Here is a 14,611-nt window from a genome sequence, read left to right as displayed (position 1 = left end):
GGACAGCGGCGGCGGCGGCGCGCGAGAGTCCCCCTTGTTCTCTATCACTCAACAAGGAAGTCGAAAAGCCAAGCCTTAAATACCATTCCCAATAGTGTTTCCAATACTATGTGGGATTGAGCATTACCAACTCTTGTTTCCAATACAATGTGATTATTCAGGAAACAATTAATAATCATACACCTTAAAACAACTGAATTAGCAATCAATTGCATTAGTATTATACGATTAAATATGTCATAATTAAAAGTCAATCTACAATCAATCGCGATTATTGCAATTTTAAGCAAAACATTTAAAAATAATATCACTATTTAAGGCTCAATCCCACATAGTATTGGGAACAAGTGTTGGTAATGCTCAAATCCCACATAGTATTGGAAACACTATTGGGAATAGTATTTAAGGCTTGGCTTTCTCACTTCCTTGTTGAGTGATAGAGAACAAGGGACACTCTCGCGCGCCGCCGCCGCCGCCGTCCGTCTGTAGATCACAGACTAGAAGAGAATGCAGAAGAAAGGGAGCGTGTCACTGCCAGTGGTGGTGAAGTAGGAAGGCTTAATATTTTCGGGGGTAATGAGGTATTATACTTTACGACATCAGAAGTTTCTCTCCATCTATTTGAGTGGTAGGAATTAGAAGTCATGGAATGGGTTGTTTATGATGGTTATGAAAGTGTTTACCTCCTTATCCTTATGGATTGAATCTTTTAGGTTGGTCCACTTCGTTGCTGGCCTGGTGGATTATGCCTCTCTAGGTCAATTGGTGACACGGATTTAGGAGAGTTTATCGTCCCGATACCGCATGTTAAGCAAGTGAAGGTTACATCTTCATTCTTATTTCTAATGCATTTATTGGTTTTCTTCTAAACAATCAAACCTGAAACTTCTTTTCTAGTTTAACTAAGTTGTCAAATGCGGAGGTCGACTTATTATTGCTTCGGATGGCATTTGGGATGCTTTATCTTCAGAAACCGCTGCTAAGTCTTACGGAGGTTTACCAGCAGACCTTGCCGCAATGATGGTTGTGAAGATAATAACCTGACTGGTGTTTATTACTTGTATTATTCACTCAATTTGCTTTGATGTCTAATAGCGTAACGTGTTTATAACATGTCTTTTAGGAAGCTTCGAGGTCGAGGGGCCTGAAAGATGATACAACCTGCGTGGTTGTTGATATTATCCCGTCTGACCTACTGGTCCTACCTTCAACTCCAAGAAAGAAGCAGAATATTCTCAGTTCGATTCTTTTTGGGAAGAGATCTCTAAATTTTACGAACAAGACTACTAAACTTTCTGCCATTGGAGTTGTTGAGGAGCTGTTTGAAGAGGGTTCTGCTATGCTTGACGAAAGGTTCGTTTGTCAGAATTTTCCTCTGCTCTTCTAAGTTTTAATTGTTTGAGAAAATAACCTCAGTGACCAAAAATGCCTTATAATATACGATTTTAATCAACTTTTTTTTGATTTGCCAAAATGACCAACTAAATCGCAATGCGAACGATAATTCGCAACGCGATCTACGGTATCGCAAATCAGTTTCCATATTCGCAACGCGATTCTGACTATCGCATTGCGATTTTCCAAATTCGCGTTGCTATTTTCCAATTATCGCAATGCGAATATGTAAATCACAATGCGATTATACTATCGCAATGCGATTCTGACTATCGCAACGCGATTCTGACTGTCGCAACACTGAATTTCAAATTCGCAACAGGTTTTAGTTTCGCAACACAAATGTTTTAGGTATATAACTACGCAGCAGAAGCAACTCATAACCTAAATCCCTAAATCACAACTCATTCCATCTCCATCTATCACTCTCTCCGACGACATCCGTTCTTATATCCAACGACATCCTTCCCCATCCGGCAACAGGTTTTAGTTTTGCAGCTCGTTTGTTTAGTAAATTAATTTACAATAATGAAATCATCTAATGTTGATTATGTTTGGATAGATTTGTGTTTTGGAGGGTCATGGGAGAATGTTCATGGTGTTTTAATATATATGCCTTTACCCATGAATCTTCAACTAAAACTGTCATTTAAAAAGTTAACTTATGAAACTTTAATGTTACGTGTTGCAAATAAATTGAATTTAGAGCCCTTAAGTGGATTTAGGCTATCATATCAGAGAAAAGGTAAAGTTTATTTGTTAACCGACAATGAAGATGTTGAAAGATTCATTGCTTACATTAGTGTTTCGCAAGATGATGTTACATTGTATGTTGTTGAACCTAGAAGTAGTAAAGTTGGGTCAGTAGCGGGTAGTAATCAACTAAGTTTTTCAACCCCAGTTTATGGTGCTCAAAATTTAATGGTTCCACCACAATTTCATCACAAAGCAAATTTTGTTTCACCACATTTCCAATACCAAACACAATCTCAAAACCCACAATCTTTTCCTAATCCAAATCCCAATCAACTTTGAGCACCAAATTCCGGTTTTCGTATTAACCAGTTAGACGATGATGAGCCAACATAAAAAATTGTGAGTACTAGTCGGTATTCGAAATTTGATCTTGGTCAATACCCGGACTTTGATCTTGGTCAATACTCAGATTTTGATGATGTTTCAAAAGAAGAAACAGACCCTGCGTGTAATGATTTTGATATTGATCAATACCCAAATTTTGATGATGAAACAGCCGCTGCCGAGGAAGATGTTGTTGATGATAATGAGGAGGAAGTTACGACTGTGAATGAACATGTTGAACATCCATTCTGTAATTCATATAACCCTGAAGAAGAAAAAGAAGAAGAAGAAATCCCCGAAGAAAATGCATCGGGAGTATAACTGGAATATGCCAGAATTACTTCAGATACCGGAAGAAGAGTTGGTAAAAATAGCAGTTGATTGTTACACAAAAATTATTCGTATCAAGAAAGATGATTGTTTTGATACAAAGGAAGACTTGAAGATAGCTTTGTATACGAAATGTGTGGAAGATGGTTATCAACTAAAAGTTAACAAATCAAGCAAAGATCGTTTCAAAACAAGGTGTATGATTGACAAAAACTGTAGGTGGCGTATGATTGCAAAGAGGATAAAAGATTGCGAAATGTTTCAAGTTAGGACTTTTATTGATAAACATACATGTTCAAGAACCCAAGTTTTTCCTCACCATAGACAGGCAAACAAAAAGGTGTTGGGTGGTTTTCTGGCTGAGTTAATGTTTTTGAATGGCAGGGTATATCGGGGACATGAAATTATGACTGACATGAATGCTCAGTTCAAGATTAGTATCTCATATTCTCAAGCTTGGAGAGTCAAATGTTATGCCTTGGAATTGTTGAGGGGGTCGCCAGAAGCATCGTTTGCCCAACTGACGGCTTATTGTCACAATTTAAAGCTGAAAAATCCTGGGTCGGTAACTCATATCAAAACAGATAGAGATGGACGCTTTGAGTTGCTGTTTATCGCCATTGGTGCTGCGGTTAGTAAATCAATATAATTTTGTTGACTCATTTTTGTTAGTTACATGCATTTCACATTTAAATTATTATATTTCTTGTGTATATTATTTTGTGTCGTTTATTACTTGCATGTGCCCAGTTATTATAGTTGACGGAGCACATTTAAAAGGTCGATACCTTGGAGTAAACTTATTAGCAGTAGCCATGGATGCTAACAATGAGATACTGCCAATAGCTTACGGGGTTGGCAAATCTGAAACCTCTGATTCATGGACATGATTTATGGGGCATCTTAGGGATTGCATAGGTCTTATTAGCAATCTGACAATCATATCCGATAGGGCAAACTCAATTGACAACGCTGTTAGAAGGTGTTTCCCAGCTGCTTTTCATGGACTTTGTGGTGTTCATTTATATAGAAATCTAAAATCAAGGTCTGCTGGTATAAAAAATCACAAATGGACATACTGGAAGGCTGTAAAAGCTTATCGGGAAGTGGATTTTAATAAGCATATAAATTGTTTAAGACGTGTTTTACCTCAGTGTGCTCAAACACTAGAAGATTTCGGGTTTGAAAGATGGTCAAGAGTACATCAACTTGGAGCAAGATATGGTTTCATGACGTCTTATAGTGTAGAATCAATCAACGCTCTAAGTCGTCATTCCCGGAAATTACCCATTACTATGTTAATGGAGTTTTTTCGAGCCTCTATTCAACAGTGATACTACAATAAAAGAAACCATGCAGGTATTATTTCTTTAAATTCGTAACTTATCATATATTTTACTAAGTATTATTTATTTAAATTTACAGGAACATTGGAACATCGTGTTACACCATGGACTGAAAAAAAGATAACAAAATGTGTTGTGAAGTCAACTTCATGGAGAGTTGAACCATGTTCAAACACTTTGTTTGAAGTACTGGATAATAACTTAAATGGGCTTGTCGATCTAAATGCAAAGATGTGTAGTTGTATGAAATGGAAAACATCTGGTTATCCGTGTGGGCATATTATAAAAGTTGATCTTCATCTAAACCAAGATGATTCAAGCGCATACGCTATGGATTGCTACACTACAGAAGTATATCGACAGACTTATGCCGAGATTATCTACCCTATTCCACATCCATCTGAGTGAGACATACCAGATGACTTACAAACAGTTTTGCCACCAGCCATGGTCAGAAGGCTACCTGGCCGACCAAAAATTCACGATCGTATACCGTCTAAGGGTGAAGAGAAGAAGAGATCGACATGTAGTCGGTGCAAGGAAAGTGGTCATACAAGGTTGACATGTGGATCACCAGTGCCATCACAATCATCTTTTCCTCTACCAAAATATGGATCCTCATCAAAATCCAAAGCTCATATGGTGTCAAGAAAAAGGCAATCAAAATCGCAATCAAAATCAAAATCCCAATCACAACCGACTTCACCTTTTGGGACTATTAACTTAGGTGATTTTTAAATGCAAACGTTGTATTATGTGTAAACTTTTAACATTTTCAGTTAGGCATGTATTAGTAACTTGAGTTTTAACATTGTTATGATATGTTCAGTTGTTATCACTTATTACACATTCATTTGAATATCGCAACGCGAATTTGACTATTATGTGTATTTTATGTGTAAACTGTTAACATTTTCAGTTAGGCATGTATTAGTAACTTGAGTTTGAACATTGCTATGATATGTTCAGTTGTTATCACTTATTACACATTCATTTGAATATCGCAACGTGAATTTGACTATCGCAAAGAGAATTTGATTATCGCAACTCAAAAATCGCAACGCGAATTTGACTATCGCAATACGAATATGACTATCGCAACGCAAAAATCGCAACGCGAATTTGTTTATCGCAACGCGAATTTGACTATCGCAATGGCTATTTGACTATCGCAATGCGAATTTGAGTATCGCAACGCGAATTTGATTATCGCAACGGGTATTTGACTATCGCAACCAGAAAATCGCAAAGCGTATTAGACTATCGCAACGCGAATTGACTTTCGCGTTGCAATTTTGTCTTTCGCATTGCGATTTTGAGTTTAGCGTTGCGAAAGTGTACCTCCAACAGGTCTTTTTCCTTCAATATGATGCAGATTGAAATCAACAAATCAACTTTTACATTTCAATCAATTAAACAAGCACAAATAAGAATTATTTACACATCAATATTAAATAAATCAACTTTTACAAATTAGTTTTTATAAATCAATTAAACAAGCAAAAAATGATAATAATTCTTATTTTCCTCATCAATTAATTAAACAAATCAAACTTTTAAGAATCAATTAAACAATAAAAAAAGTGTACCCCAGACAGTTGTTTATGCACCCATACATCAATTTCACGCAACTCACTTCAGGATTAACCTGCAGAAACCAAACATTTGCTCAAATAACACTTTCTACACATCTAAAACCAACAAAAAGCAAATTATTATTGAATTCTAGGTACTTAACAACACTTGCATTTGACTTACAAATTGTTTATGGACACTTTCATAATGCGGATGCAGGTAGGCAGCGTCTCGAATATATCGCTCTAGCCATAAAATACCGAAACCACAAGCCCACTGCACCTCTATCTGTATCGGTGGGAGGTAGAAACTGTGTACTTCCTGTCGTCAAATGATCCAAGCACATGCATACGAGAGGACCACAATCCCCTCTGGCTTCCGGCATTTGTTGTGGCGCGGTCTCATCTCTGATAACTGTAACATTGAACTTCTTTGGCTTCTTGTTTCCAGAATAAGTCTAATAATTAATCGCATCCAAGAATTTAGCCAAATGAGATCTCCATCCCTTAATAATATCTCTCAAATCAGACAATGATATATAATTTATCATGTTGTCATATACTATTGTCTTCAGGGATGAGAGCTGAAGCTCGACGAGAAGCCAATGAGTACGTTCCAAAACAGGGATAAACACCTACAATCATAAGTAATAATTCAAATTGCGCACTTATTTATGAACACCTTTAAAATATTTAAAAAAAATAAATACTAACCTTATCGACCTCCCACCATGCAGGATAAAGTTTAGCTTGTCCATTAGTCAACACATATGATTCCTGTCGTTGATTCTTCAAGTGAACTACGTGAAAAGACGTCGGCATAGTTGTATATCGCGTATTTTTTTATTTTTATTTTTCTTCAAAGCCCTTACTATTAGAAGACGTGACACCCATGCATCAATATGCTGTTTTACAAAAAAAGACATATATTAGTGAATTACATAAATTTTAAAAAACATTAATCAAAATGAAATATAAGAAGAAATATAAGACTTACCCCCCATCGAAATAGCCATTGTCTTCAACCCCTAATAACACACCCCACCAAGACCGTTCAATCAACAAATGCATATCATTGTTGAGTTTGTATATGTCAGCGTAACACCCTTGGCTCCGCTCATGTAGATAAAAATCAACTGCGGTCTTAGCCCAAAGGGTATTATCCATAATTGTTTCCGGTAGTTGTTTCCTCTCCACTTCATCTGCCGGAATGGTACTGGACGGTAACTTATACGAAAGCCAACAGTCATCCATCATGTCCGGCACGTGAGGGTGTTTCTCAATAATTCGATATATTATGCCGTGTGAATCGGGCTCTAGAATGTTGGGAGGGACCTCTTCAATGATGACAGTGGCCTCTTGAATGGTGGGAGGGGACTCTTGAGGGATGATAGGAGCCTCTTGAACGATAGGGGAGGCCTCTTGAACGATGACAGGTGAGTCGGGCTTTTTCTTACGGATTCTTTGCACTATTGGGGTGAACGGAGACGTAATGGCATGTGCACGCCATCTGATGCGTGAACTCCGTCTTGCAAGAAAAACCCGACGTAAAGCATCCAACTTAGCGGGCCGCTAAAAATAAATTAATTCATAAATCAGTAAATAAACAGACATGATATTAAATAGTGAAAAGAAAGACAAATATATTTCAAACTTGCAAGGTATTCACCCAAGTCATTATTCTATCATTGTTCACAAAATGCATCAGATAACATTCTAGAAGTAATCACTTATATAAACATTTAAAAGGATAACATATAGGTTTAGTGCAGGTTCAATGACAACATAAAGAGTAGTAGTTTATTCTTGAAAATTAAATTTTCAACACTGTGAAGTTAGTATTTGTCTTTGTCTTTTGGTTGAAGTAATGCAATTCATTCATGTTTCAATTTGCAGAAGAAGAATAAAATCTGAAACTTAAAATCGCAACACGAATGACTATCGCAACGCGAAAATGACTATCGCAGCGCGAATTTGACTATCGCAACGAGAGAATCGCAATGCGATTTTCATTTCGCATTGTGATTCTTTCGTTGCGATAGTCATTTTCGCGTTGCGATAGTAAACTATTCTTCTTCTGCAAATTGAAACTTGAATGGATTGCATTACTTCAACCAAAAGACAACCAAAAACAAATACTAACTTCACAGGGTTAAATAATAAACAGTTTAGCAGTATTGGCAGCAACCGAATAAATTTACTAAGCAATCTAAGTGAAATGGTACATCTAAGTGAAATGGTTAATCTAAGTGAAATTACGAGTAAATTTATCATCAAGTTAAATATGAAAAATATTAAACTTACCTCGTTGCGTAGAGTATGAACCTCATTCTACAACGATGCTATCATCTCACGTAGAGCGGCTACCTCACCACGTAAAGTAGACACCTCAACACACCATGCACCATTGTCATCGCGTAAAGTACCGACCTCCTCACGCAAGGCATTGACCTCATCACGTAACTCCCCTAACTCATCCCGTGGAGGTGGAGAATAGGGAGATAAACGTCGTGGCATCTTTGCCGGTCGCCTATCATGAGGTGATAGTGGAGAAGAGGCTCGATGATGTGATGGCTCTCGTTGTGGAGGTGTATAGTCGGGTCGATCAGGTGATGGCTCTGGGTGAGGTGATGGCTCTCGAAGTGGAGGATGCTCATCATTCGTGCCATCAAAAAAACGCTTACTAGATTGCCACCAATCAGTGGCAAGCTCAGCTTCCGTGGGTGTCAGCCTCTGTAATGGAGTGTTGGACTCCTAACAATATAAAAGCTCAAACAAAGTTAAACGTGTACTAGTAATAACTTGTTTATAAACATATGGTAGTATTTGTGTTAACTTACATTATTTATTGTCGTATACGGTAGTAAATCTTCCCATTGCTGCAAGGTTCGTTTCCTCTTCCAGGAAATAGCCCTAGGAATATCATTAGAAGTTTTTAATGCATATGTCTGCATGGCGGGAAAGGCCTCAAATATCCAAATCTACAAACAATATAATAACAAACATTAGTAATTGTTAAATAATAATTAATTATAATTTTAGAAACATTATATAAAAAATCTTACCTTAAAGGCCCAAATAAAGCCTGACAAAGTGTATTTGGAACCATCGCCACACAAACTTTTTCGATCATCAAAGGAAGACGACAACTTATTCCATGTAGTTTTCCATAGATACGAACCCCATGGAAATAGGTTCCATGCATTTAGGTCATCTACCAATTTAATTAGATCATTAGGAATAGGTTGTCTGGCCTCTCTGCCTAAAAAGCAGGCATGCAAAAGTATTAGAAGGCATACTCGGACAAAATCGACATCATCCATCTGAGTAAAACCATCTTTCTTATTCAATAATCTCGTCAAGTCTTCCACGTGTAAATTCAGCTTCTCCATTGACAACTCAGGAAAAACCCAGGATAACCATGATAGGCGGGTAATATGTCTAGTGTACCGACCTACATCATCGTGTCCGAAGCGTAGACCAGTGATTAAGAAAAACTCCTCCCGCCCAAAACACGTATACACCGGTGGAAAATCAATCCATATATCTTCATCACGATGTTGTATAGTCTCTGGTAGATCGCTAGTCATGGTTTGAAGAAACAGATGGGTCAACATAGCATCTCCACCCGGATGTTGTACTTTCAGCCATGGCCCGAAGCAAGTATCCTCAAATATTTTTCTTTGTGCAGGTGAAAGCTTCGACGCAATTGTTTTGGCCAGGCTTAATTTATTTCTTAAGGTCAATTGAGCCGAATAAAAGTTCTACAAAAACAATAAACATACCAAGTTAGATATATCAAAAACTACATTGTGAAGATATACCAAGAACAATAAACATAAAGAGTAGTAGTTTATTCTTCAAACTTAAATTTGCAACACTGTGAATTTAGTATTTGTCTTTATTTTTTTGTTGAAGTAATGCAATTCATTCAAGTTTCAAATTGCAGAAGAAGAATAGTTTATGAAACTTAAAATCGCAACACGAAAATGAAAATCGCAACACGAAAATGACTATCGCAACGCGAATTTGACTATCGCAACGCGAATTTGACTATCGCAACGCGAAATGAAAATCGTAACGCGAAACTAGAATCGCATTGCGATTCTGTCGTTGCGATTTTCATTTTGCGTTGCGATTCTTGGTTTCAAATACTAAAATTGAAACTTGAATGGATTGCATTACTTCAACCAAAAGACAAAACAAAGACAAATACTAAATTCACAGGGTTTAAAGACTAAACAGTTTAGCAGTATTGGCAGCAATCGAATGAATTTAATAAGCAATCTAAATGAAATGGTTAATCTATTATTGAAATTACCAGTAAACTTATCATAAATTTCAATATGAAAAACCTAATAATAATGCAAAAATTTCAAAATAAAAATAATTAAAAAAACTAACCCTCGGTGGTTGATTTGGTTGATTTTCCATTTTTGACCATGAATGATTGTGAGGGTGGCTCTGAGAGATGGAGATAGACGGATTTCGCCGGAGATGGGGACTGATTTCGTCGGAGATGGGGACGGATGTCACCTTAGAGAGTGAGAGATGGAGATGGGACTGAGTTGTGATTTAGGGTTTTAGTTTATGAGTTACGATTACGGGATATACTGTGGACGGTTCAGTGTTCTGATATATTAATATTCGTGTTTGAAATTTGAAAAAAAATATGCGTTGCGATAATAATGGCGCTTTGAAAATCGCATTGCGATAGTCAGCATCGCGTTGCGACAGTCAGAATCGCGTTGCGATAGTTAGAATCTCGTTGCGATAGTCATAATCGCGTTGCGATAGTCATACTCGCATTGCGATTTACATATTCGCATTGCGATAGTCGAAAAATCGCAACGCGAATTTGGAAAATCGCAATGCGATAGTCAGAATCACGTTGCGAATCTGGAAACTGATTTGCGATACCGGAGATCGCGTTGCGAATTATCGATCGCATTGCGATTTAGTTGGTCATTTTGGCAAATCCAAAAAAAGTTGGTTAAAATCGTATATTATAAGGCATTTTTGGTCACTGAGGTTATTTTCTCTTGTTTTAATTTTTTAATTTTCTTGATTCTTTATAGTATTCATGTTTGGTGTAAATGCGTGTGGCAAAGATTATGGATCAATTATTTTCTGTGAACAACAGGGATTTAAATTGCTTTTGTGATCACGTTTTTTGTCACATTGTGTTTATTGCAATTACGGCTGTAACAGATGCTATTGTGGTCATTGCAGGCATCATCGAGAATTTTTTTCCTAATTCATACAACTTATTATAAAACATAATTATAAGTATAAAAACCATTTTTAATAATATTTTTTTTAAAAAAATTGGTGAAGCAGGAATAGTGGTCCACTATTGCCACTATTTCCGCTACAACATTTTTTCGCGGTTGCCATGTACTGCTATTGGTGCGTTATTTGTTCCACACCATTATTTGATGGTTTTGTGGCTGCGGAGTGTGCCGCTACCATGATATAACAGCCACAACACTGTTATCGTACCGCTATTTGAATCCCTAGTCAGCAATTCAGTCTGACATGCTACTAGAAACAATTTAGACTACTTTCTCCTAGTTGCCTATCAAATTTACCCCGAAATGCCAGTTTCCTGACAAAAAGACCGCTGTAATTACTTGGAAGATGAGTCTTTGATTAAGTTGTTTGAATGGATATCTCATTGCAGGGAAATGATCATGGAGGTTTATAAAATAGACCAGTCATTTTATTAGAAAAAAATACAGATGAAGAAAAAGAGCACGCTCTAATTTGACCGAATTTTATGATAAAAACTGCAGGTTGGGTAAGGATTTCCCCATGAATGCAAACTCCGGAATCTTAAGATGTGCAGTCTGTCTAGTCGATCAACTCTCGGCCGAAGGTTTAACTCTGAGCTCCGTGCCTTTTTTCTCACCTGGTTCGAAGCCTTGGGAAGGACCATATCTATGCCTATGCACCAAGTGTGGAAAAAAGAAAGCTGCCATGGAAGGAAAAAGGCCAAGCATACCCGCAGTGATCGCATAACATCCTATTCGGTAACAAAGTAAATACCATGTATGTTTTTCTCCTAGCAGCATTAGCTTGCTTGGTTTCTCACGACTTGATGATTGCAATAGATGTGCGTAAGAATCAAGGTAGAAATAGAGTTAGGTGTTCTTTTGCCATTATCGCTTGCGAGTTTACGTTGGTTGTTTTTTCCGACCAACTCCGGACAAAGATTTATGCTACCTGATAGATATTTGTGTGTTTACATTGCCTGTTTCGCCGACCAGTGCCGGACAAAGATGCTATCTGAGAGATCTTTGTGATAGTTTTGATTGCTAACTGCATAATTTTTGTAAGTACAAGTGAAGATTGCGCAGTGTGTGTGTGTATATATATATTTTCAGCTTCCTTTCTATTTGTGTTCATTTTTATGAGGGGGAGAATGATGCCTGGTCATCAAGACGCAGGCCTTAAAAAACCTGTTATAGAGAGCTTCATATGCCTAAAATGTTGAGATCTCTTTCACAACAAAGTTTTAAGCAAAGAAGCAACAGGATCCTGGCTAAACAATTTAGGGGTTAAATTATAATTTCTATAAATCTTTAAGTTGCAATAAAAAAATTCAAAAATCTTGAGGGATTCCAAAAGAATTTTCAAAAAATTGGATGTCAAATCATAGTAGTCAATATTGTATCACTATCAATCATATTGGTCTGCACCGTTACATTAGTCTTAAATCGGTATCTTATTTCGGTACCAAGTGATTTGAGTGTACCGTTAATATTAAAGTGTTGGTGTATTTTGATCATTTTTGTTTAAAAATAATAATTTTTTTAAGTTTTTGAGAGCTTTAATGAAAATTTTCACAAGGGATCTACTTAAAACTATTCAATTTTTTTGAAGACCTAATGAAAATTTTCAATTTTTTTGAAGTAATAATCATATTTTCCAAAAATATTTGGGGTTTAGTTTTAAACTTTTAATAATTTGAGAGGTTTAATGAAATTTTTAAACTTTTTAGGTGGCCTACTTTACAATATTAAAAAAGTTAGAACTTAATGAGAATTTCTAAAATTTTGTGATACCAAATTAGGAATTTAAAAAGAATTAAGGGGGATAACAATTTTTCCAAAATCATGTGTTCCAAATTAAAAATTTTAAAAAAATTTAGCTCCCAAGTGATTTTTTTTTCAAAATTAACTCAAGGTCTAATTTTTTTTTAAATATTAAAAACTTAATGAGATTTTTTCAAAATACGGGCCTAGTAAAAAAATTTAAAAGTTTTGTGAGGTGTAATGAGAATTTTCTTAACTTTTGAGGGGCTACTTAATACTTTTCATAAAACTTACTAATTAATGATAACTTCTAAAAAAATAGGGGGCTAATTAAGATTGATTTTAAAATTTTGAGGGTTGAAAACAATTTTTCAAAATCTTGGTGGCCCATGTTAAAGTTACGATGAAACTTTTCAAAAATCTTGAGGGACTTAATGATTTTTTTTTAAATGAGGGTCTAATTAAAATTTTTGAGGTTTAATGAAAATTTTCAAATTTTTGAGGGCCCAATTAAGATTATTTTTTAATGATTGACTGAGAAGAAATTCACCAAAATCATTGGAGCCAAATTAGTATTTTCAAAATTTTTGATGGTATAATAAGAATTTTTAAAAATCTCAAGGTACTTAATCAGAATTTCAAGAATAGTGATCGATTTAGATTTCTTTTAAAAGGAATTAATGGTTTGATGAGAATTTTTAAAATTTTGTGAGCCTAAATAAGATTTTTTTTATTTTTATTTTTAAGGAGCTAAAACCCATTTTTCCAAATATAAGGAGGCAAATCATAATTTCCAAAAAGTCTGAAGTTAAAATGAATTTTTAAAAATAGATTAAGGGATATAAAGAGAATTTTAAATCATAATTTGGGTTATAAGTAGAAATTTTAAACTTTTGAGATGTTTAATGAGAATTTTCAAAACTTTTGAGGGGGCAGTTAACGGTTCTAAAATTTTTTAGGGCTGAAAATATTTCCTCCAAAATCTTAGGTGCCACGTTAAAATTTTTAAAAATGTTTGAAGGTCTAGTGAAAGTCTTCAAAAATCTTGAATTACTGTGTTGAACATATTTTGATATACAAAAGGTAACAAATATTTTAGATAAATGTTAAGATTATATTTGATTCGGTCATTCGAATATGAAAATTCTTTTTAAGGTTAAAAACTCCAATTTTACTACTTACTCTATTGAAAAAATGAGTAATATATTGAATTTTTTTTCCAAACAGTTTTACGAAGTTTTTTGGATTTTAATTGATTCAAAAACTATTTTTCAACCCAACAATACCGATACTACAATAACAATATCGATACTGTTCATGTGGTATCAATATAGTATCGATACAGATAGCTTGAAAATGTAAGACAATATCGAACTGCTCATAGCAGTACCGATACTCTTTGTGTCATGTAAATTCTAGTAACCTATTTTAGTACCGATACTATACGAGTATCGATACCAATACTGATACTCGAAGTGGAAGTATCAATACTACCCTTATGTTTTTTGAAAATTGTAAATTTCATTATACTACTTTGGTACCGATACTCCTTCCAATATCGATAACAGTATTGATACTCCCTTGATGAGTACCCATACCCCCTTTCCAACGTCTAAATTTTTTTATTTAATGCATTTGTACCGATACTCCAAACACGAGTATCGGTACTCAAGGCGCATGGAAAACATTTATTGAAGGAAATTTCATCCCAAGACCATATAAACTCCCACAAAAACACAAACGACTAGAATTGAATGAATAAGTATAAAAACAATATTTCACGTAATATGTGAAGGCAAGATATCAAATAGAGAGCCAAAACATTCAAATAGAGTAAAAAATTCAAGTC

General features: G+C 35.5%; 1 pseudogene; it reads left to right on the top strand.

The window, feature by feature from the left end:
- The first annotated feature begins 464 nt into the window (after positions 1–464).
- LOC120144443 lies at positions 465–11,780 on the top strand (annotated as a pseudogene).
- Positions 11,781–14,611: the final 2,831 nt, after the last annotated feature.

The sequence above is a fragment of the Hibiscus syriacus genome, unplaced genomic scaffold, assembly GCF_006381635.1.
Source record: "Hibiscus syriacus cultivar Baekdansim isolate YM2019G1 unplaced genomic scaffold, ASM638163v2 tig00110890_pilon, whole genome shotgun sequence".
Taxonomy (NCBI): Eukaryota; Viridiplantae; Streptophyta; class Magnoliopsida; order Malvales; family Malvaceae; genus Hibiscus; species Hibiscus syriacus.
The sequence above is the reverse complement of the archived record's forward strand: the minus strand, read 5'-3'. Positions and strand labels throughout refer to the sequence as shown.